Here is a 25346-nt window from a genome sequence, read left to right as displayed (position 1 = left end):
GCAGCCATTACTGCAGTTGACAAAGTCACATGACTCCAAGATTCTTTAATGAATGGAACGTTAAAAGATAAAGTTTCTTGTCTCCATCGACTTGTATAGTATTTACATTTTCCATAAGTCAATGGGGACTAACAACTGTTTGGTTACCCACATTATTCAAAATAACTTTTTTGTGTTCAGCAGAAGAAAGAAATTCACACAGGTTTGGAAGAACTTGCGGGTGAGTGAATGATGTCCGTTTGGGTGAACTACCTTTAAGTGAATGGTATAAATATTGGCACAGCTTGTTACCATCAAGAGCAAGGTGCTAAAGTCTATGCTAGGATAAAGCTGTTAACTCCAGAAGCACTCTGAGCAACAGTGAGCGAGTAAATATTCTACAGTGATGCAGGTGTGCAAAACACGGCTTAATATTAGGGATGCACCGATACCGATACTGGTATCGGTATCGGGCCCGATACTGAGCTCCTGTACTCGTACTCATTAAAATGCCCCGATACCAAATGCCGATACCACACAGCATGTGATAAGCACCATATTCAAACAAAGAAACACCGACAACAGACAGCAGAATAGAGTTAAGGATGTCTACTACGAAGTATATGTATGCAATGAATATAACGTTAAACATTCAGTATTAACGCCTGTTTAGCTGATGTGTGCGAGCTGATAAACAAAGCACGCTGAGTAGATTGAGCGCGCGGCGGCGCAGATACGCGAGCTTGTCGAGTGAATATGTCCTTCTCACAGACATCACTGGAAAGTTTGTAGTTCGGGCGGATATGTAAAAAATAAGTAAGTAAAACAATGCACAAGTTACTTAACGGTAGGGCGAGAGAGAGAGAGCGAGACAGAGAGAGAGCGAGACAGAGAGAGAGCGAGACAGAGAGAGAGCGAGACAGAGAGAGAGCGAGACAGAGAGAGAGCGAGACAGAGAGAGAGCGAGACAGAGAGAGAGCGCGCGCACTTCTGTTGTGTGATCTTTGATGTTCACTCACTTAGCACACGCATCATTTGGATTAAAACTAAATCGTAAAAATAAGACCATTTATTGGGGCATTCACTATAACCATCATTTATTTTCAACCTTAGGCATACACGACTTTCTGGCGAAAGTGAATCTAGCAGCCTGTGTGAAATGCGCTAGGCTGTACTGTACTTGTCCCTCTCATTCTGCATCAATACAAATATGTGCACGCGTTGCACATGTTTTGCTTGCTTCATGAGCGTTTCTGCATTATATGAGAGGCTTTGGAATATAAATCGCAGCATGTTTCAGATGAAAAAACGCGACTTCTATTTCTGAAAATATCACAGTTAGGAGATTTATAACGAGTGGCTCCCTGCATTATTACAGCAAAGCGTGTGATTACAGTACTAAGCCGCTGCAATGGAGCAGCTCTAATGCTATTAAATTAAAGATGATGTCAGGGGCGCGGGAAGATGTTTTCGGTTGGAGGTGCTGTGTGTGTCAGTGTTGGGTGAAGGTGGGGGGGCTGGTTCACTTACGTCAGTGCTGAGGCTGATGTTGTTTGGATGCCGATTTTGGAAATTTTTTGCTGGGATGGGCATTTAAAAAAATCTGATATTCGCTTTTGCGCCATTATCTCCTTGTATTAAAGCTAATCTTGTTCACATTCTGTACAGTTCATGTCTGATACCCCACGCTAGCGTCACGTGTTCATGAGGATTAGGCTAATCGTCCCATATAGAAAACATCACAAGTAAAATTAATCATGTTTATAAAGATAAACATGGGTTTATTATAGCCCACTTACAATTTACATTTCAGAGATCATTAAAAATAAATTATTAAATGCTAAAACTGAATAAATTTAAATGAACAAACTTGACCTTGAATTTGCAACCATGTGAAAACAGGGGGTGCTGCAGCCCCCTCAGCACCCCTACTTCCCGCATCCCTGGATGATGTACCACAGAGCAAAAAAATGTACAGTGAAAGTAACAAAAACTTGTAAAATACATTTTAATGGGCATAATTAATGTGAAAATAACAGAAGGATATACAGTGAAACCAAAAATTATTCAGAGACCAGATATAATTTTTTATATTTTTTTACTAGTGGGTGCAGGACACTATAGTTAATTTATGTAAGTGAGGATAGCAAAATAAAGTAAACTGTGACAAACCATACCAAAAAAAATCTTCATACAGTGGACTACCAGTAAAATTGATACAAATTTGGGACCAAAAATTATTCAGACCGAGTCTGGGAAAAAACATTGAAGTTGAGGTTTACATGGATGACAGCATGCCCAGGAGACTACAGGCTGTCATTAAGGCTAAAGGTTGCCCGACTAAGTACTGATAGTTGTGTAAATACTGTCATACTAATAGCTATCTAATTTTTGGTTGATTGTAATCTATTACATACCTTTCTATCAAAGTTATCTGACATTATCAAGCTGAATATGTTCTGACACAGTTTAACTCTGAGTTCTTGTCATATTTTATTACCATTGTGATAAACAGTGATCATGTGAGAAATGTTGAAGGTGAAGGTGGTTTGACTGTATCTATTTGATAAATTAAGTTAACCAACTAACATTACACATACTCTTTTGGTTTCTGTACCCAACATTTAAAAAATTTACAAATGCAATAAAAATATTGGTATCGGTACTCGGTATCGGCAAGTACCAAAAATAAAAGTATCGGTATCGGGCGAGTACTGGAAAAAGTGGTATCGGTGCATCCCTACTTAATATCAAAGCAAACAGAAGATGTAAAACAACAACACAACAAAAGAGTTATGAAGTATAGTTGTGTTCTGCCAATTAGTCTGTTCTGTTTGAGCAGTGAAAACATTTAGCATGTTGTCCATTTCAGACTGTCTTTTCGGGAACATGACAGAAAATAAAAATTATATGAACTAAACGGACTCTTACAAAACATTAGAAATTTTGTCAAAGCAGGTGTGTTGTAATTTGGTCAACAAGATGAATGCACATTAACCTATGACGCAAAAAAAATTCCCAAAAAGAAAGATTGAGAGGTAAACATCGCATAGAGCCTTTTGCAACAGAACTAACAACATGAAATCTACAACAATGAGCAGAACATGGAAGCAGCTTTCCTTGCTCTTTGGTAAGCATTGCTTAAATTGTCACTACATACATGCTAAATCTTGAATTATTTGATTCTTATATCTCTGTAAAGATTTTAACTGGAGATTATTTTTCTACAGCATTTCTCTTGACTACAGCTTATGAAAAGAATAATTCTTCCTGCTCTTCCTCCGAATTTACTTATGAGCAGATCGACAAACAACGTCAGGTATAGAATTAAATCTACAGCTACAACGCAGACTCAAACAGTATCTATTTACAAACAAAATATTGTTTTAATAAGATAATCATACTATCATTGTTGACTATTGCAGGTACATACAAAATTAAAATGAGATTTTTATACTAACATCTCTTTATGTAGGCTATGAAAAATTGTTTTGAAACTGTATCTATTACATGGACAGCATACCAAAATGCAAACATTTTTAACCAGCTACAAAAACAGTTGATATCATCCAGAAGCAACAAAATGAAGGTAATTCAATGGCATTCTCCAAAAAAGGTTCTAAACGACATATGATCATCTTATCATGTATTACTCACTAGCATATACTTCAGGCTATTTTTCCAAAACTTCAATACAGTGCAATAACATCTTATAATATGTTTTAAATTGCAAACCCAGGTATCAGATGTGCACCATATGCTACTATTTTCAAATATAGCTGAATGACAGCAAGTTAAATACAGCATGTATGTCTATAAAGTAATTAACATATCCTCTCTTCACAGAGTTACAAAGATTAATGCCAAACTGTCTAGCTACAGCAGGGCTAGAGAATGGAGGATTGCTGTGTGTATCTGTGAAAAATAAGGCCTACTGTAAACCTATATGCAATGCTGTATACTGTACATTATTCTCATTGCTATAAAGACACATTTTATTTTTGCTATATATTTTTTCTTCATATACAGTAACTAAGAAAAATATTATGCTTTCATTTACTGAGCTTTAAATATACAATTTGACTTTATTTTTTATTGTTTTGTAGTTTAAGCATGCCTTGCATAAACTTTCCACTATAAAGTATAAACTATATTCCGGAGTTAAAATTCATCCAAAAATGTTGCAGGTTAGGTCAGTGTTTCTGCGGGTCTTAAAAAAAGTCTTAAATCAGAGAAATTCTTAAACTTAAAGTCACTGCATTAAATGTTGCACTAATTGTCCTCAGTATTTTTTGTCTTGTTTTCAAATACAAATATCTACACATCCCTTAAATCAGTACATTTACTGGAGATGCAAAATTAAGATTCTTATGAAACTGAACGAAACATAAACTGAAGTGTATGCTTAAAATAAGAATAAATATCTGCCAATGGGTTAAAAAAAATAACCTTGTTTTCCCTTTTAATTAATTTTATTTTTCTGACTACATTGGCTGAAATTTGTTCTTGTTATTAATCACAAACTCATTTTTATAAAATTTCTCAGAAAACAAGACTTATCTTTCCTTTTCTACTTATGTCATTTTGGGTCTCTAGTAAATGCATCTTGATTTAAGAATCTTTAAAACTTGCCAGTGTAAGTTAAATTATTAGATGTTATTATAATTTCATAGTAAACCATTAAGTGTTGTACATTTTATCGGTGCAAACAGTATGTGTACTTTTGTAAAATGTGTGCAACTGCTTTTTATCACTTTTATAATGACTATAGAATAGACGCATTGTTTGAAGTTTTTTAATGTGCAAATTAGTGAAACTCATTTATATAAAATAAATAAAGCTAATCAAAACATTCCTCAAACATGTGTTCACTTGAACACTTGAGCCAAATGGCATATTCAAGCAATCAAGTGCAAGGACTGCAAGTGTGGCTACTGGGCCAGGCCCAAAGAGTCAATAGTGTGTTCCTGCACAACCGGAGGCTGCAGTTTCAGGACCGCAGTTCTAGGACCGCAATTCTTGGACCTTATGCTTTTGTAACAGCGCCACCTACCGAATCGGATAATATAGCGGAGGCTGCAGTTTTAGGACCGCATTTCTGGGACCCTGGTGGTTTAGTTTGTAGTAATGTTTGTACATGTTGTCAAAGATATTGAATCTCAGGAAAAAAAAAAATTTTTATTTCAATTGTGATTTTTGATTTATAAATGCATCAATGTTAATTACAAAGTGTGTAATACCTGCTTTGAGTTAATTTTAAATTTAAATGAATTTACACTTAAAATATAAATGAAAAATGTATTTCAAGTCTTTAAACAACTGAAAAAGTGGAGTACCTTAAGTCTTAGTTTCTTGAAATATAAGTTTAACTAGCTCATTATCAGGTATAATAAAAATGGAATCAAATGAAATCAGCATTTGCAGTCACTAAATTACAGCCAGATATTTAAAAGTTTGTAGAGAGGCAAGACACAAGACTCAAGAATGATTCAAGAATGCATATTTATATACTGTATATACTCATTTCTGCAATAACACATAATACAACATCATAAAAAAGACCCCCATTTTCCATCAGTTGCTGCATGGACAGAAATGCTTCAACTCCTGAGAGAGATTAAAAAAAGAGAGCACGAGAGAGGGAGGGAGAATTAAATAAGAAACATTTGCTTTAACATGTTTAACTCTGTAATATATATTTCTGATTGAACACTTATGCACTGTTGGGGTTGTAGAGAGAGAGAGAACCAAACAGAATAATCATGTTACTGACATCTAACTCCAAATTTAAGTATATAAGAGCAAAACCCACAAACTGAATGTTCTCTCTTCTTTCCTCTGTTTGTCAATCCGGTAACACTTTCTATGAAGCCTGTATTTATAATACATTATAAGGGTTTTCTTAAGGCATTATAATTAATGCATAAAGCATTATAAAAAAGCTTAATAATATGTTGTATCATCTCATAAATAATCATAACATTTATAATACATTATAATACTTACGCATTTGTGGTTATAACTTTTAAGAGTATGATTACCTATAACACACAATGAATACCATAATAAATCCACTTAATTTATAATGGATTATCTTGACAATGTTTATTTAAGATAACTACATCTTGTGAGTGGTTAGGAGTGGTTGAGTGTTGTTTTGAGTGTTTCCTGTGAGGTTAATATTAATTTTGCTGTGAGCTAGTTTAAGACCAGTTGTAATACTTTCAAATGAAAAAATGCATTGTGTTTTTTTATTAGATAACATTTTATTTTAATGGTCCCCTTTAGTCTATTGACTATAAACAACTTTGCAACTACATGTCAACTAACTCTCATTAGAGTATTAGTAGGCTTAGTTAAGGTTATGGTTGGTAGAATAAGTTGATGTACTTGCAAAGTTGCTTATAGTGAGTAGAATATCTGTTGGGGAACGCAGAGTTACTTATCAACAGTTGTCTAAAGGCTACCATCAAAATAATCAAATTGATATTACAATAAAAATAGTTCAAAGCAAATGTGTACACATTCATCTGATCTGATATCAGATCTTATGGCTGTTTGAGAACAATTATTATTATTATTATTTATAAGTGGTTTTGTCTGCTTTAAGTACAGTGAAGTTACTTCACTTAAAGCAGACAAAGAGCAATTAATAATAATAAGACCACATTAAAGCATTTTGGAATGTTTTCATGAAGACTTTGTATTTGTTATTTTACAGTAAAAACACAAATAAGATGTACTAAGTTATTGTGCAGATCTTAAACAATGGCAAGATATGAGAGCTATAATACATTATAACTATGAGAAATATAATACATTGTAACTTAAGTGGATGGAATGTGTTCATTGTGTTATAAATCAGCAAACGCTTAACCACAAATAAGTTGGTGCAACCAAGCAGTGAGCCCAGTTTAATTATGAAAGATGATTTATACTTAACTAATATGCTAAAACAATGAGTATCAAACAAGTTTTCACACTAATACAGTAAGCTACAGGTAAATCTGACACATCTCACATCAACATGCTTTCATCATCTTTTTAAATTTGATTAATGTGCTGGCTAGATTTACTTATTGTAGTCATTATGTCAACAAGGTTTAGCTTAATTAAATCATGGCCACGAATTAAGAACATCGTAATAATCAATAAAACTAGCAATCGGGAATTCATTATTATTTCTTAGCAGTTCTCACGTTGGCTACTTAAACTTTGCATCGTTTTAAGGTTATAAAATAAAACTTAATTGAAAATCGGTAAAGTTACTCACTCTGATTGCTGTCCGTGTCGTCCATCTTTAGTGATCCAATTCGGTAGGGGGCGCTGTTACAAAAGCATAGGGTCCTAGAACTGCGGTCCTAGAACTGCGGTCCTGAAACGGCAGCCTCCGGTTATGCAGGAACACCCTTCTCCAAAGAGTTGTATTTGTAAGTGTGCAAGCTCTGCCCTAACAGACAGAACCCACTGATTCATCAGCACCTCCCAGTGGACAACACAAGATATGAACAAAAATCCATGCCAATCTGATAGGGTACAGACCACTACCCTAACAAACAAAACTTTTATTCTTATATTTTTCATCTTTCCATGCAAACAGGGTTATGATTTCAAATTTATAAGAAGATCAAGGCTGTTCGAGGAATGCAGTTCTGCTACACAAGACAAGTGGACAACACAGTCCATTGGTGGCAACAGGCTGGCTATATGCATCAGTAAGTTCTGAAAACATTACACATGCACATTTGTTTAAATTGTACTATTATATTTACAAATGGAGAAATCTCTTAGGTTTACTGGTAACATTCTCTCATGTAAATACTGAATACTGTAGTACTGCATGCTAAGGTGTACTGAATGAGGCGTTTTCATATATCTCCCATTACTCTCTGCAGGGTCCCACATTGCAGTGTCAAGAGCCCCTTTGGCCTACTTCCCTGAGAGCCAGGACTGTCAGAAAACAAAGAGCGATGAACAACTAATGGGGAACATCACAAACATCTTCCAATCAGAGCTGGCTATGGCAGGCATTACACAATCATTCGAGTCTTTTAGCCTTCTCTGTGGCTAAAACAAGAACTAGATCCAATAAAAAGTGTTCAGAACTGACATTTTTGTGCATATTTTGTGCAAAGTCCATTTTACTAAAGTTTTTGCACTTGAGTCACATAAGTGCAAAAATGTTAATAAAATGGAAACTATGGAAAATTTCACACTTAAGGAATTGAATGTAAAGTGGTGTGAATAAAAAACATATTAAGTTGTATGTAATGTGTTTGGATCAAATTAACCACAGTAATCTAATAACATGTAACAACTAATGTATCTTTATAATGACAAGGCCCAGTACAGAAATACCCTAGCAGATGACAAGGGTAAAACATAAAGTGCAAACTGGCACAGGCTGCATCATTTAGAAAGAATAGTTTTTTTTTAGTTCCAAGTATTAACGGTTCTAACTGCTGGGTGGAGTCTTACAAAATCTTTAGACATTAGTAATGTTTCTCTAAGCGATTTTACAGAATACAATGAATTAAGCTCAGACAATGGGAAAATAAAGCAGCCTATTACTAAGGAGGCTCCAGAAAATTTAATTTCTGTGGCTGGAATAATCTTCCCATTGGGGTCTAAGGAGGAGACAAGAATCAGACAGATCAGCTTAATGGCATATGTGCACCAGTCATCCAATCATAACCTGAGGTCAATGAATCTGCCCCCATTTTTAAACCCGTTTGCTGGATGTGCAACATTATCACCATACTGAGAAATCATGTGTGATTTTCTTTAAAGAGGCAAAACCAGTCCTTTTCCATCTGTGTCCAAAATATGTATTGACATTTAATAAAGCAGCAGCCTATTTTTGGGAATAACATGGACACAAATTAGTATATTTGCATGCATGGATAATAAAAGCTAATTCAAATGTTCTCTTTGGGATGTATTATTGTAACAGGACCACTAGATGCCAGTGTTTTCAGCATTTTAGATAAAACTTGTACTACATGTAAAATGCATAACACAAAATCAGTGCCTTGTGTGAGATGAAGACAGGTATTTAATAACAAGAACTTTTCTACTCTAGAAAGCGCTAGTTTAGTTCAACAACTTTTCTAACAGCACAAATAAGCAAGATCTGAACTATAGTTGTTAAAATATTGGCTATATTATATATGAAGTCTATGACCAACAAAATGAAATAATTTAAAGGTAAAAACATAAGTGAAAGTAATATAAGCAAATATAAGCCTACAAAATTCAGAGGGTTTTTGAAGCACACGCTGAAGTCTTACTGAAGCACTCTCAACACAAAATGCTCTTCTGTGATAACTTCTGCAAAGAAAAAAAGTTTTCTTCATTGTAGTGTACCAAACACATTTCTATTAGCCTGTGCCTAGAAAGCTCAATAGCGGTTTTCATCCATTTTTCAGATTAAAGAGCTTAAAATACTTCCTCGGTGCCTTAGCTTTGGGTATTAAGTAGATTGCAGTAGTAGTGTCAATGAGAAAGAACTTGTGTTCGAAAAGTACATAGTTACCAGTTGCAGCGAGCGAATCTCAGAGCTGGGGGTCTCTCGCAGAAGCTCAAGCTCTTCTTTATAAAACTCCAGCTCTTTCTTGAGTCTGAATGGCACACACAGACGCATGCAGGAGAACCTGTCATGGTTAACCGATCAAGAGGCTCAAAGCAAAATAATACAAACTTAAAATGACACATGTAATATATATGTAATTTGTAATATATTTTCAAAATGTTCTAATAATCTTGTTCAATCATCAAAGTTTACGCTTCTGATTATTAAGAGAACTAAAAGAACAGAGAAAGATGGACATAGTGAACAATGTGAAATTGTGTTCTCTGCACAATATTCAGGAGGGCTGCTGCTTAATCTGCAACCCCACAGAAAATATACAATTCTGGGTTAATTAATTGTATGTGATAAGGGAAATACAGGGCAACATGAAATAATGCTTTGAGAACAAGCACAACTTTTTATGTTGCACTCAGTAACTGCACTCTAAAAAATGCTGGGTTAACTATTACCCAGCGCTGGGTTAAAAAGGGACTTACGCAGCTATTGGGTTAAAAAGGGACTCACCCAGCTATTGGGTTGTTTTGACCCAGCAGTTATAGCTGGGTTTGTCCCTTTTTAACCCAGCATTTTTTAGAGTGTACAGGCACAAAAAAACAACAAAAAAAGTAATTTGTTTGTGTTCAGCAGATAATGTTTACCGTGTACTTTCTGAAAGCTATTTAATATGTATTTGTTTGAAAATAATGTTCTGTTTAGAATCGATCGATCGATAGATAGATAGATAGATAGATAGATAGATAGATAGATAGATAGATAGATGATTCATATATTCATAGATCAATTCATATTCAGGGAAATGATTGCAGGAAATTTGCACATTTTCAGCAGAGCCTGAGGGGTGTCTCTGCTGAAGCGAGCACAATAGAATCCTTAGCTTACTACAAGAAAAGCCAGCCTTGAATAAGCACATATTCACTGAGTTCAGAATATAATCACACAAATAACATGAATGGTATACATTCTTCCTTTGTCAGGTTACAACTACAACTTTAGGAGACAAGACATGGCCACACTGTATGTGACACACCACAGCCTTGGAATTCCACTTTTGTTTCTATTGTAAAGGAATGACTTACGTGACTAATTATAAGTGAATGTATACTGTAATGCTTAACATTAATTTAAAGACATAATTAAATTAGCTACTTTAGACTGAAAAACTACTTTAAAAAAAAAAAGACAGTTTCAAAGCATAGAGCTCTGTCAACAGAACAAGAGTAAGCAAATCTCTAAATTGAGATGTTTCTTGTTCCAGCTTAAAGGGTTTCCAGGATGCGACCAATTAAGGCAAATCAACATAGAAAATGTTTTGTTTGAATGCACAGTTTTAAAGTGATTTTAGCATTTACTAATACAGTTTGGAACAATTATAATGTATACATTTGCACTTTCACAAAACAACACAATGTTTTTATTTATTTGGCGTGACTCGCATCCCAAAATGAGGAACATGAATAAACTCACTAAATAATACTGGGAATCAGCTTGGAGGTCTGGTTAAGTAAAAGGAAATCTTGGATTTAACCAAAGTGGCTTATTCAGAGTTTAAAAAAAAACAAAAAAAACTTTAAAACCAGAAACATCTTCACATTAGCAAAATAAATCACCAAAACCTTGCCATGTAGTAAAGTTTGGGATGCTGAGTCTTTCTCATAACTTCCACTTACATAGACGCTGTTAATTTTCAACTGACATGTGTTCAATAGCAGATGATCAATATAGGGGAAAAACTGCCCTATGCACGATGGGGGCATGTGTTTAAGTGTGATTCATGACTATACAGCAGAGGAATGAACACATCCTGAGCTTAGCAGCGCTGTCCCAAAAGCCTTGTCCTCAGCACATCCTGTGAGCTTATACAATCTGTCCAATTAATGAGGAAGATTTGTGCTACGATCCACACACTACCCCCATATGATTTACACACTTCAGTGGAGGAACTTTCTTTCTGAGTCAGGCCAGCAATCGATCCTCTTTCCATCATCACTTCCTAGTGGGGTGCTTATCTGAAAGGGTTGTGTTTATCTAACACTGGACCGGACATAGTAAGCAACATATCAATGACCTAATTAATAGGATGGAACTAATGCTGCATTATTTACACATGGTAAAGTGACAGGAGGAGGAAGACGGAGAGATGGATGAAGGGAAATTCAGCATTCTTTACTCACGCTCCTCATGGATCACGATTATCTAGGTATATGAAGACACACACTAACATTACGATAGGTGATAACTTTCTTGCCTGATACAGGTGCTGTCTGTCAAGGGCTTCTGATGGACCATGAGCCTCTCTGTCTTCAAACGCTCTGTCAGAGCCACTGCTTCCTTCAGATCTCTCTCTATATCTACAGACGAACAGAAAAATAAAGATGTGATACTCCTATTTTGACACTTAGATATTTCTAAACTGTCAGAGGAAGTTCTTAAGTGAGCAGAGCCTTGTTTCGCCTGTAAGCTGTGATTGTATATCCTGGAGCTCAGCTTCTAGTGATCTCTTCTCTGCCTCCATGGAGCTCAGCAAAGTGTTTTTTTTTTTTTGCTTCAGCAAGTCCATCTCTGAGGAGCAGCAAAGGTGACAACTTAAGTAACCTGCTGGCAAGGTGGTTAGAGTTACAACAAACAGTCCTTTGAAGAACAAGAACCACTTCAATGATAACTTTGTGGATGCCTTATGAAATACAAAGCTCTGTATTTACCTTGTTATACCTTCTTTACACGTTTAAATATGTTCTTATCTAAGCCTGAGAAACAACTGTGCATTTTCAGCAAGCTGAATGTTGCAGGCCTATCGGACACATTAAAGCATGTCAACAAAGGCTTGGTAGTCATTCAGTGCACATTAATTTTGGCTCAAATAGTTTGTTAAAACTTATAGTCATAGTCTGAATGATTTGATTGTCAGTGATTTGACATTATGATAGCTTCCATAGCTATTTTCGTGGCAATGAACAAGCCAAAATACAATAAAATGTTTTGTTAATAAAAACATTGACTTAATTCAGCACGGAGAACACATTAAATTGATTGAAAGTGACAGTAAAAACACACTGTTACAAAAGATTTCTATTTAAAATTTATACTGTTCTTTTGAACATTCTATTTATCAAACAATCAAAAAAAATGCATCACAATTTCCACAAAAATTAAGCAGAACAACTTTTTTCAACACTGATAATAAGACGGCCTGTTTCTTTAGCACCAATTCCACATATCAGAATGATGTGAGAGAGAGAGAGCGAGAGCGAAAACAGTTCCTGAAATTGTAAAAAAAATAATAATAATATACTGTATATACAACAATATTACTGTTGTCACGGTTGCACTACTGAGTGGAATACGGAGCAAGAAACGGACGGAGACGAGGAGTACATCAATCCAGAGAAGTTTCATTACAATAAGGAAACAAGGAAAACTCATGAAGCACAGGTAGACATGAACAATACCGGATGCTGAACTAAAAACAGGGAACATTATTTAAACACATGACAAGACGAGGGGATGACGAGACACACCTGGGATTAATGGAAATAAACGGGGAACACCTGGAATTAAAGCAACATAATCAGGACAGGAACAGGAAACTAACCAAATATGGGCATAGACACTGGGACACAGGGAGCACATGGGGAACAAAACCCAACACAAGCCTGACATGACACCCCCCTCGGGAAGACGCGTCATACAACATCAAAGGGGTGGGAGGGTGGGCACGTTGGAAAACCCCTTAGGACAGACTTGGACTGGACGGGATGCCCCAAGAGCAGCCATGGCGGATCTGGCAGCCCAGGAGGCCATGGTGGAGCAGGTAGTTCAGGAGGCCATGGCAAAGCAGCCTCCGAGGCCACGGCCCCAGCCCCTGCCTCTACGGCTAGAGCCCTACAACCCCCCCAAAAAAATATATACTTGGGGAAGATTTCGGGCTCCGAGGCCCTCCGTGGGCCATAACCGGGGATCTGGAGCCCTCCCTGGGCTTAACTGGGGATCTGGAGCCCTTCCTGGGCTCAACAGGGGATCTGGAGCCCTCTCTGGGCTCAACGGGGGATCAGGGGCTGGAGCCGACACTGGAGCGAGCAGTGTCGACAGAGAACAGTCCTTTTCTCCTCATCCTTTGGTTACGGGGGAACTGGGCAGCCAGCGGGCTTTTCGTTGCAGTGACCGACGGGCTTGACAACGGCGCGGCTGGCAGGCCTATCTTCGGAGCGGCCGGCGGGCAGGAGGATAAAATACCATATGACCTGCTCTTTAAATACTTTGGTCTGATTTTTACTCAAATAAACTTTCACTTTTCAGCTTCCAGCTCCAAACTCTGGATTTTAGATAGGGTTTGGGTGTGGAAAAACAGCATTTCTGTTGTTGATTAGGTTGAATTCATTGTTGAAAGTTATCATGTCCTTCAAGAATTTCTCTCTTTCTTCATGGGTTTCTCTTTTCAGTCTGTCCTGAATTTTGAATTAATGGAAAAGCTATTATGCCAATTACAAAGCATTTTTGACACTTCAGCATTTGCATTGTAGTGGATGATGGATAATTAAAATGGATGGTTCTGAAAACTTCATTGGAGGATGACAACTTTCTTTTTCAGTCCACATGATGGTAACTATTTTCATAATTATAATAATATTGTTTCAAACTTAACTTTGTTGTGTTTTAATGGAGTATGTAATGAATAGACAATGGTCTTTCCAAAAAGAAGGAATAAATGTGGAAGGTGGTATGTACCAGGTTTTCTTTGAGATCTCTCTGCAGTCCAAGGAGTTCCTCTTTCTGCCTTTCTAGTTGATCAAAACAAGCTGCAGTTTGGTTTCAGCCAGGAGCTGAGCCTATGGTCACAAATGAATCATGAATTTGATCAGTTTTATTCAAATGGTCCCCAAAACGGTCCCAAAAATGAACTTTGCATTCACAACAGTGAAGTTTTCTAACTGGCTGCACAAACACATTGCGGCAGCATAGCATGTTGCTCATCTGCTGGATCAGTGGCTTCAATGCTGTTTGTTAAGGTAAGCTTATGTCATTTTGTTTGTAGGTCATTCTGTAATTGCCATAGCATTGCCTTTTGAATTCAAGTCTCTGCTTCTCTCCTTTTACCAGCCCAGTCAAGTGTGAAAGACATCAAGGATCCTTCAGGTAATTATTCTCTAGCTGGCTTCAAAGAAGGCAAGCAAATTGCGTCTCATAATTACATGGGACACGTTGGTCTGACCAAACATATTGCGCAGAAAATTAGACACGTCTTTTGTGACATTCATTATCTCAGGATCACTGAGGTCATTCAAGGAGTCAGTACTAAGTGTTCTAAACTTGCCACAATGCAGAATGAATAAATTGTGAAAATGCTAAATGTACATTTTAAAATATGAATAGTCATTGCGTGATTGTTAGTTTATGTGAATGGGAGACATCTGGAAGCTTTTGCATTCAGAATCTTATAGACCACCTCTGTATTGACCTCAATATTCATGTAATGACCTCTTTAATCAAATGATTCAATTGCTCATTGACTTACTTTGTCTGACATTGGTATCAAACAAACTGTATGCCATATGTTTGCAAGGTTAATTGTATTTTTAAAGGTTCAACAATAATACTAATGTAATCTGAAAGAAACGAGATTGATTTTGCAGTGCCGCTTTGAATTGATCCACTCCATTTTAATGTATCCTGTCCATTAGATGAAGTGTTTTAATCATGAAACAGAATGCCTTTACACAGCGCCAAAGGATATTAATGCTGCAGATCAGCTTTCTGCACAGAAAAACCTTAAGATGAGTGACAGTGCACATCCTTTGCTATGTGGCAATATTTCTATCTGAGGTAGGCCTATACATTCACATAGCACTTAAGAAAAATGAAAAGGGAGATTAATCTTTTCTAATCTGTCATTATATATCATTATATGTCTCTTTTTAAACAGGGTAATAAACGACCATAAGTTACCTTCTCATCCAGTTCACGATGTGCCTCCTCCAGCCTTTCATATAAGGAGTTTATTTTGTCCTGAACACTCTTGATGGCAGCTTTAACTGAATGAGCGAAATAACGAACATTTTCTGACACTACAAACTTAATTTTGTACAAACTTACAAAATATCGAAATATTTCATGTAAACTTATTATTATTATTTTTTAAATGTAGGTGTATATTGGAGTTTCTTCACGTTTAAAAACAACCTCTATAGCTCATCTCAAATTAACCGTTAACTAATCTGGTGTATACCCTCTACCCCTCGATTTTGACCGAGGGAGCGAGTCGGTTTAGGCTAGAAGGGATACAGCTGCGGCTACTGGGCATGCACACATCAATATAGTGTAATTTTTCTCACACTGTACAACAATAATTACTATTTTTGCATTAGTGTAAGGAGTAGGTTTAGGGTTGGGGTAGGTGCAGACAATAATAAAACACAATCTAATAGGTAGAAAATTGGATGGGTGGATCGATACTTAAAGGGGTCATATGATGTGATTTCAAGTTTTCCTTTCTCTTCGGAGTTTTACAAGCTGTCCGTGAATAGATAAGATCCCTAAAGTTGCAAAGTCTAAAGTCTCAAATCCAAAGAGATATTCTTTATAAAAGATAAGACTGGTCCATGCCCTCCTAAAACGCCTCGTTTAAACATGTCCCCACATGTCTACGTAACGATGTGGGAAGATTTGCATAACGCCACCCAAATGTTCACGCAAAGAAAGAAGGCTTAACTTTATTGTTGCTGCCACCGCCGCTGCCATGTTGTGAAGATGCTGTGTGTTTCATTACGAAAGCGAAAATACTTTGTTTGGCCTCCCAAAAGAGGACACGACTAGAAATCAGTGGTTAAGTTGTATTTACAACACTGTTCCAGAACAGTTCAACCCAAATATTCAGATGTGTGCAGCGCATTTTATGGAGGACTGTTTCCTGATCCTGGGAGAGTAGCCTACAATGCCGGCTGTACTGAATCACAGACTTTGTCTCTGTTTGAACGATGTCTAAGTAAGCAGTTCGATGCAACAACACAAGACTGCTCACAGAAATAGGCAAATAGCACCCATTTTAGCTAGCTAGTCAACCTTAAATCATACTTAAAGGGGTCATATGATGTGATTTCAAGTTTTCCTTTCTCTTCGGAGTTTTACAAGCTGTCCGTGAATAGATAAGATCCCTAAAGTTGCAAAGTCTAAAGTCTCAAATCCAAAGAGATATTCTTTATAAAAGATAAGACTGGTCCATGCCCTCCTAAAACGCCTCGTTTAAACATGTCCCCACATGTCTACGTAACGATGTGGGAAGATTTGCATAACGCCACCCAAATGTTCACGCAAAGAAAGAAGGCTTAACTTTATTGTTGCTGCCACCGCCGCTGCCATGTTGTGAAGATGCTGTGTGTTTCATTACGAAAGCGAAAATACTTTGTTTGGCCTCCCAAAAGAGGACACGACTAGAAATCAGTGGTTAAGTTGTATTTACAACACTGTTCCAGAACAGTTCAACTCAAATATTCAGATGTGTGCAGCGCATTTTATGGAGGACTGTTTCCTGATCCTGGGAGAGTTGTCTACAATGCCGGCTGTACTGAATCACAGACTGTAAGTACGTTTTTTATATTTAAAGAATTTGCCACTGATGATTCAAACGCAAGTTTTGAGCAGTGTAAAGTAGCGCTTGTTGTTTATCATTTCTCCAATCACAAATGCAGACATGGTTCTATGTTTATGCGGCGCGATGTAACGCTAGGCGTAAAAAGACAGTATAAGTCACTATAATAGTGGCATAGCGTCTGGGTATGCAGGTGCATATGGGCCCGGGCTGGAAGGTTGAGACTTTGTAACAACAAAGCACAAAGCTGCGATTTATTGAGTGGCTTGCGTGCTACAAATAATGAATGGACTTGAAAACTTTAAACATAATTTCCAAGCATTAGCCAGTAACCACAAATTAGATATTTTTAGATAGCGTCTGGGTATGCAGGTGCATATAGGCCCGGGCTGGGGGGGAACTTTTAATTGAAACGAGGGAACGAATAGAGCCCTCCATGGGCCCGGCTCTTGTCCAACAGCTTATGAGAATTCTCGGCCCGAGTTCGATTGGCTACCGTGACTTTTTTCTCTCTCTCTTCCCCATTACACAGCTATTAAAATATTTATTTTTGTTTCTTTATTAAGTAAATTTAGAAATATGTTTGGAACATTTTATGTTTCTTAAATTCAAGTTTTAGTTTTTTAAAGGAACGACTAAGCAGCAGCGGCAGACAGTGAGTTGAGCATTGTTTGTTCAATTTAGCCTTCTTAAACCAACACGACTTGCCTAAAATAAACAGACATAAAACACTTCATGCATTTCACAGTATTAATTTAAACATTTAACCTAGATAAATGAGCGCTGTTAGGTGCATATCCAATCGTTTGTGCGGAGAGTGGAAGCTAAAGCATGCTTTGCAGGACATGGAGGCACCAGCGCAATCACTTGCACTTTTTTTTAATAACAGTGGAAACTTAAAAGTACGCCGTCATTTTTGCTCATAAAGGTAAGAGTATGCATCATTCGGAACTGCACAGTGTCTACTTGTATTTGTGTGCACTCACAATATCAACAAAACCTTGTGCTTTTGTAAAATAAGGAAAACAAACAGGATGCGCTTTCTGTCATCTTGGTCTTGAGCAGGAGCGCTTCACTGACATGATAAATATATCTATAGAATGCTTTAAACTACTATTTTAAAACGAAATAATTCAAATCGAAAACAAAAACTCTTTCATTATGTAATCCGTAAAGATGCATTTCTCTCTAAAGGCACGTCCAATGAGGAGATGGCGAGTCAGGTTCTTAAAATTCATTTTTGCAACATTGACTAAGAAATCATTAGTTTATTAACAAATAATTAAAATATCCCCTCACTATTTTTTACTTTTTTTGTTTTGTTTTTTTATTTTTTGTTTGTTTTTTAGGACGCTGTGCCAAAATTGTGTTTGCATTCAGTAGCCTATACGCAGCATTTTTGTGCCACGTTGAAAAATAACTAAATAAATAAGATTAACGTCATAATATTTTAAGAATAAAGTCAAAATTACGATAATAAAATCATGTTATACTGTGTGAAGTTAATGTGAAAATCCCACCTATAGGCCTACTCCTCCAAAAAAAAAAGTCTGTGGCATCCGTTATTCTTTTGACAGGAAGGTTGAGACTTTGTAACAACAAAGCATAAAGCTGCGATTATTGAGTGGCTTGCGTGCTACAAATAATGAATGGACTTGAAAGCTTTAAACATAATTTCCAAGCATTAGCCAGTAACCACAAATTTAACATGGTAATAATAATAATAATAATACATTTTAGTACTTAAGTAACATCTTGTTTATTTCTCATGAGGTGTCCTCAAAGTTGCACCTTTGTAACTTGTCTACCCTTTAAGCATGCATACTTATATGGTACTAATATGCTCACTTTTAGGGGTATAGTTGCACCTTTGAGGTTACTGCCCCAGTAAAGGGCTCAAATACAATTAAAGTATATTTTATTTCTGACAGTGTAAACAAAATGAAAGGCCTATGAAATGTTAAAAAACATGGCTTTAAAATCTAAAATTAAGTGAGTATAATTGCTGATTATATTCTTTTAATCATTTAAAAGATCAGTTTAGTTTATCGGTATCGATATCGGTGATACTGGGCTTGAAAATATCGGTATCGGATCGAAAATAAAATAAGTGGTATTGCCCATCCCTACTGAGCGAGTCTGCTTCATATGCACACTTCAAGCCACTCTGTAGACCATAATGCAACACGACTATGACGTCATCGCAGATTGCGTTTAATAGAGTGGGGGAACTATGACGTTCCTTTGTATGCAGATCGGCTGTTAGCATCGCACTGGTTCCCTCGACAAAAAGCCAATAGGATTTTTCCATAAGCTTTTGGATTATCGCAAAAAACAAGCTCTGTGTTCAGTCATAGTTCATGAAACTTACAAGTTTTGTCCATCAAGATAATCTTCCCAAAATAATATAACTTTTATGAATTCTGATGCCTAAATAAAAGCGCCAGGACTTTAAAGCTAAACTTAGGCTATAAACGAACTACACCACTATGGTCGCTCGCCTTCAACGTCACCAACACCACGCTTCCGACAACTTTTTCAAACTTATTTTTAACATGTTCAGTGAAAAGGATTTAGTCTATATATGAACTTTAATCCACGCTACATGAACCTGTTCATATAAACTGGAATGAATACAAAACTAGAGCCAAACTAAAACTGAAATGAGACATTAGTAATAAATAGTATAGTGAATAAATGAAATAATCTAAAAGACATATGAAAGCACATATTTCTGTACATTTCGAAATAAGGTGCATTAAAAGTCAATAAATCCTCAATCTATATGCTTCGTAACAGCTTCATGTGGCTGTAAACATTTAATTTTAACGAAGCTTTAAACACTATGAATCGTTAAAGTTTCACTTTAACCGTGACTAAGCCGGTAATTGTGGTGTTTACATGGAATAATCATATGAGTTTACCTTATGGTGCAAACCCAGAGTCTCCGCATCAGTAGGAAAGCGATAAAACAAGCATCTTCCATCCGAAGACTTATTGCATTTCGAGGCAAAGCAAAAAAAACATTGTCGAACAACAATATAAAATGCGGGAAACGATTAATTAGTTATTCTACAATTAACTGTACTATAAATTTTACACTACGATTGGAAAACCCTGTAAATTGATAAACTGTTCGGCGTGATGACGTTTAATGTCTCTGACAGCGCCTGTAGTCCCATTTAGCAAGTTGTTAGCAACCGTCTTTTTTTAAGAAATGTAACAGTTTTTAAAAAATCACTAGTGGGGTGTAACTGGTGTGTTTTATGTCATAGAATAAAACATGAAAATATATTGCGCTTGTGTGAACCACGGACCTTATTTTAGGGGATTTAACCAAACTCCCATTCAAAAAAATCATTGACTCTGGGACAATGGAACCGGAAGTGCTATAATGCTAACTCGCTTCCAGGTTTTTGCCTACAAAGTGACATCAGTTCCACCACTCTATTTATCCCCACCCCAAACAACTCTATAATACATAATTTTTTTTTTTTACATTTATAACAGCCCAAGCATACCTATATACATATAGAATGCTGCAGCAAACAAATTTGTAAGGGGAAAATGTAAACAATAAACCAACTCCATAGCGGATTCTAGTGGGCACTCATGCAACGTAATCAATGACGTACATCCGAGTAAACGAGATGGAGGGAAGTTAGCGAGTGAAAGTGCATAAAAAAAGTGAACTGGAACACAGCCTTAGACAACTTAATCCAGATATTTTAATCAAATCCGCAAATTAATTTGAAGAACCAAATTAGCCAGAGATCAGTTATCACGATTAGAAGATCTGGCATCTTTCAAATAATCTCAGACGTATTGAGCAAGGTACGAAGAACGGGCCAGACAAGTAAACATTCTTTGTCTAATCTATGATGAACTTCTTGGTAGCACAGAAATAGTATAGGTGGATCTATCTATCTATGTGTAGGCCTATGTATTTTCTTTTCTTTATTTACAATTTTATTTTTCTAGCATAATATTAGGGCCACTCCATCGAATCGGTGCCATTTCTCTTCCCCAGGACATTATGTGTGCATATTTGTACACCCAGAAATTAGCTAAACCTGATGAAATCTCCCAAAGTCTCCTTTTGGGGACATCCTCATTTGTAAAAAATAAAATAAAGGCACAAATGTATTTCATGATATTAGTGAGGACATATCATAGACTTCAATTGTTTTTTTTTTTGTTTTTTTTATCAGGTTAATGATATTTTCCCATTATCATTATTTTTTGTTATTTAAATATCATCTCATAACCCGTCCCCTACCCCTAAACATAACCCTAACAAAAACCTCTGCAGACCACTAGATTTAAATAAAAACATGTTTTGGCTTTTTCTTTTTCTTTTTTTACCAGTGAGGTCCAGCTTACTAGTCAATGTTCAACACTCTTCAGTATATCAGTGAGGACATTAACACCTCAGAAGTGTAGCCAAACCTATTATATGGACACACATTCCTGTTACCTAGTGTTCATTCCTGTTACCCAATTTCTTTTACTAAATAGCTTTTTCTAAAAAAATGAAAAAATAAATAAAGTTAAACCACAATTTTTAAATTAAGTTTGGTCCATCATTTATTCCATTGTTTAATAAATTACATTATTAAAGCATTGATAAACTTGAGGATTGAGTCGCCTCTAAAAAAATGGGTTTGTGTTTTTTTTTGTTTTTTGAAATACACATTGCATAGATATATAGTGATATTTTATGATAATTATAAATATTTTGACCATGAAACTAACAATTTCTTTAAAATAAACACCAGGGGAAAACGAAGAAATTAGCTGATGTATTTATACACATGCTTTTTAAAAGACTGAAGATTTTTGGTAACAGGACTGAGGAAAAATGCATCCATCTTTGACTTAATAACTGTAAAAAATTAAATAAAGTTACCTGAGATTGGCCAGTACTGATTCTCAATAGATTTTTTTTTTTTTTTTGAACAGTTACAACAAGTAAATGGTACCCAGTAGGTGGAATTACCCATTATTTATTTGTAACTTCTGTGTACAGCAACAACTCTTTCATTGTGTGTGTGTGTGTATATATATATATATATATATATATATATATATATATACCACATCAGATGCAGTTTCTGTGCCTCCTTAACAGTGTAAAGATGGCAAAAAGAGAAATCTGTTCTCATTATTACTTCAGATCAAATTCTTCAGAAGTTGCACTGGCATTACCCCATTGAGAGCAAGTAGACTGGATACAGACAATGGCATCGACTTCAGTGGCAAATAGCCTTGCAGTAGCTTACCCACTTACAAACTGATGATCCACTGGCAGAGGTGTACCTAGACACAACACCTGTGAGAAATGTGTAAGCCCATGAGATAGCTCAGTCATTTGGCCTCCTAAACTAACGGTTTCATTCATTACCAGCCTACTTTGAAGCTCAGTTGAAACTGCCAATCTTCCTATTGTTTGGCATTTGTAAGCACAGTCAGCAATCAATAACTTTAATTTGGTGCCATTTGGTCCAGCAGTATTTGTCACGTCATTCTTTCCTTTCCCCAGTTTTCCAGGCACTGCTGGAAAGAATGGTTTTGATTTGGTGTTATGCAGCACATTAAAGTGTTCTTGTTTGTATGACGGTGACTATATATAATTTTGACATTCATTTGCACAAAGAGTTTTGTGTTTTCCAGACTTTTTCTTCAACAATCAAACTCTTAAATCAGAACAGAACAGTTTAATTTATTGCATGATACAGTGCAAAATCTGCAAATCAGGCTTTGGCCCATCCAAGAAACCACCCCAACTGTCCGGCCCACCTTAAATCTTAGAGCTGGAGCCAGACCTTGGACAAATTGATTTAGTTATTACAATTCAGATAATTCCCATTTAGAGAGAGAGAGAGAGAGAGAGAGAGAGAGAGAGAGAGCTATGAGGTGAGGAGAATATTTCAAATGATCTTGAACCCTGCTTTTCACCAATGACCTGTAGAAACCCAGTTAGAAACTCCACTTACAGTTATTAGAATGAAATGAGGTTAATTGAGAAATGCATTTAAATCAGACGAGAAGCATGACTCTTGATTGAACAGTTGTCAATATAGATTTGGTCAGAGTAATTGATCCTTAATTAACTATGGACATAAGGATAAACGTCAAAAGGTTTAAATTTTCTCATTGATAAAGAGAAATTGATTGATTTTTAACCATAGTTAACTATAAAGTCATTTAACATTAATAAAACAGAATAAGTATAATGTAATCCACCAGCCTCAACACAAGGATATTCCAGTGGTTCTCAGCTGGGAAGCGATGTCCTAAAATTGTTATTTTTTAAACTAATTATATTTAAATAATAATTAAAATACTAAATCTGTTAAAAACTTCAAACTCTTTGCAATTTTTCTCTGAGAAACTCCTTTCTGATATTGCTCCACTATTTTTCGCCGCAGCATTGGGGGAATTGGTGATCCTCTGCCCATCTTGACTTCTGAGACACTGCCGCTCTGAGAGGCTCTTTTTATACCCAATCATGTTGCCAATTGACCTAATAAGTTGCAAATTGGTCCTCCAGCTGTTCCTTATATGTACATTTAACTTTTCCAGCCTCTTATTGCTACCTGTCCCAACTTTTTTGGAATGTGTAGCTCTCATGAAATCCAAAATGAGCCAATATTTGTCATGACATTTCAAAATGTCTCACTTTCAACATTTGATATGTTATCTATATTCTATTGTGAATAAAATATAAGTTTATGAGATTTGTAAATTATTCCATTCCTTTTTTACTCACAATCTGTACAGTGCCCCAACTTTTTTGGAACTGGGTTTGTAGTAGGAACAGGAACTGGAAACAGCAGCTTGGTGACTTTAATCATTGTCACTGTGAACAGGACTCAACATTTCTTAATTTGGAGAAAAATCAGGAATTTTACACGTGCCACTGATAACCCAAATAATTTTTCAATTCAGTGTTTAACCTTGGTGAACAAACTTTCAGTTTTCTGCTCAGTAGTGGATCTAAAATGTTTGTTTTGGCATCTTCGGTGTGCTTTTTCACTCTTCAGAGACTACAGCTGCAGGCTAGAGCAGAGTAGTAGCGTTTTACAATGTTCACAGTGACGAATTTTGTATTTGGAGCATTAACTTTTACAGTTAACAAATACATTTTATTTAATTTAGCATTTATTTTATTTCAAGTAATAACATTTTTTTAGTTAGCTATAATAGCCCTGATTTGTGTTTATTAAAAGGTACAAAAACAGGCACCTTTTCTGGAGAGGTACAAAAGGGGATAAAAATCATAACCTGGAACCATCTATTGATTTCGACAATGGAAGACTCGGGGTTGCAAAGGCTGAGAACCACTACTGGTCAAGTCATTTCATTAGTAAGATGCACATACGTAGTCTACCAACAGATGGCGACCTCCACCAGTCTTTCAATAAGCAATGCACTACAGTGAACGAGATCGCACCAAAACTTTATTAGAAAAGGAAAGCCATATATTGTCATTCCGTAAAGAAAAGGGTCATTTTAAATGTTTAATGGAAAAACAAGCAAGTATTTAACGTTCTTAAATAAAACGGCATTATTTATTTTGTGTGTTTATTTTTATTTGATGAAAATAAAAATCTTTATTGCTTGTTTGTTAAATGAAAACTTCCCAGGGACGGTCTTAATCATGATGTCACATAGCCTATGTGATCATCATGCATAAAACAAAACTATATTTTGACTGAACGTTTTAACGTATTCTTTCGTATTAAGTCAGCAATGTTGCAGGTTCCATTAGAAGTAGGCTAGTCTAATCTTGGAGCGAAAACTGAATAAGTATTTATAGACTTTGATACACAATTTGATACACGTAAATCATTTACTTGGTTAGTGGCGTAGCCTAGCAGTGCCAGACCAGTCTAATCTGCTCATATAATACCATTTAGACCAGATTGTCCCAACATCTAGTGGTCTGTTGTGCATGCTTTGAGATGTGCAACGTTTCCCTGTTTGCACTGTCCCTTTGTGTGATGGAACTGAATAAAGGGGGGGTGAAAAAGAAGAAGAAGAAAAAACATCTAGAGGTCAGGCAAACAAAAGCGATTTCAGAGTCAGCAGTGCATGGAATTTCTTAGACACACTCACCAACTGACGAGAAATAAAAACACAAGCATCGTGCATAACCCCCTATACAGTTTACACAATAGCAGAAAGCATTAA

At 36.1% G+C, this 25346-nt stretch overlaps 2 pseudogenes; one reads left to right on the top strand and one right to left on the bottom strand.

The window, feature by feature from the left end:
• The first annotated feature begins 3023 nt into the window (after positions 1 to 3023).
• On the top strand, positions 3024 to 8050 carry LOC107568109 (uncharacterized; annotated as a pseudogene).
• Positions 8051 to 9279: 1229 nt separating this feature from the next.
• LOC107568108 (coiled-coil domain-containing protein 172-like) lies at positions 9280 to 16606 on the bottom strand (annotated as a pseudogene).
• Between the last annotated feature and the right edge of the window lie 8740 nt (positions 16607 to 25346).

Source organism: Sinocyclocheilus grahami, unplaced genomic scaffold, assembly GCF_001515645.1.
Source record: "Sinocyclocheilus grahami isolate Dianchi unplaced genomic scaffold, SAMN03320097.WGS_v1.1 scaffold1214.1, whole genome shotgun sequence".
Classification (NCBI taxonomy): domain Eukaryota; kingdom Metazoa; phylum Chordata; class Actinopteri; order Cypriniformes; family Cyprinidae; genus Sinocyclocheilus; species Sinocyclocheilus grahami.
The sequence above is the reverse complement of the archived record's forward strand: the minus strand, read 5'-3'. Positions and strand labels throughout refer to the sequence as shown.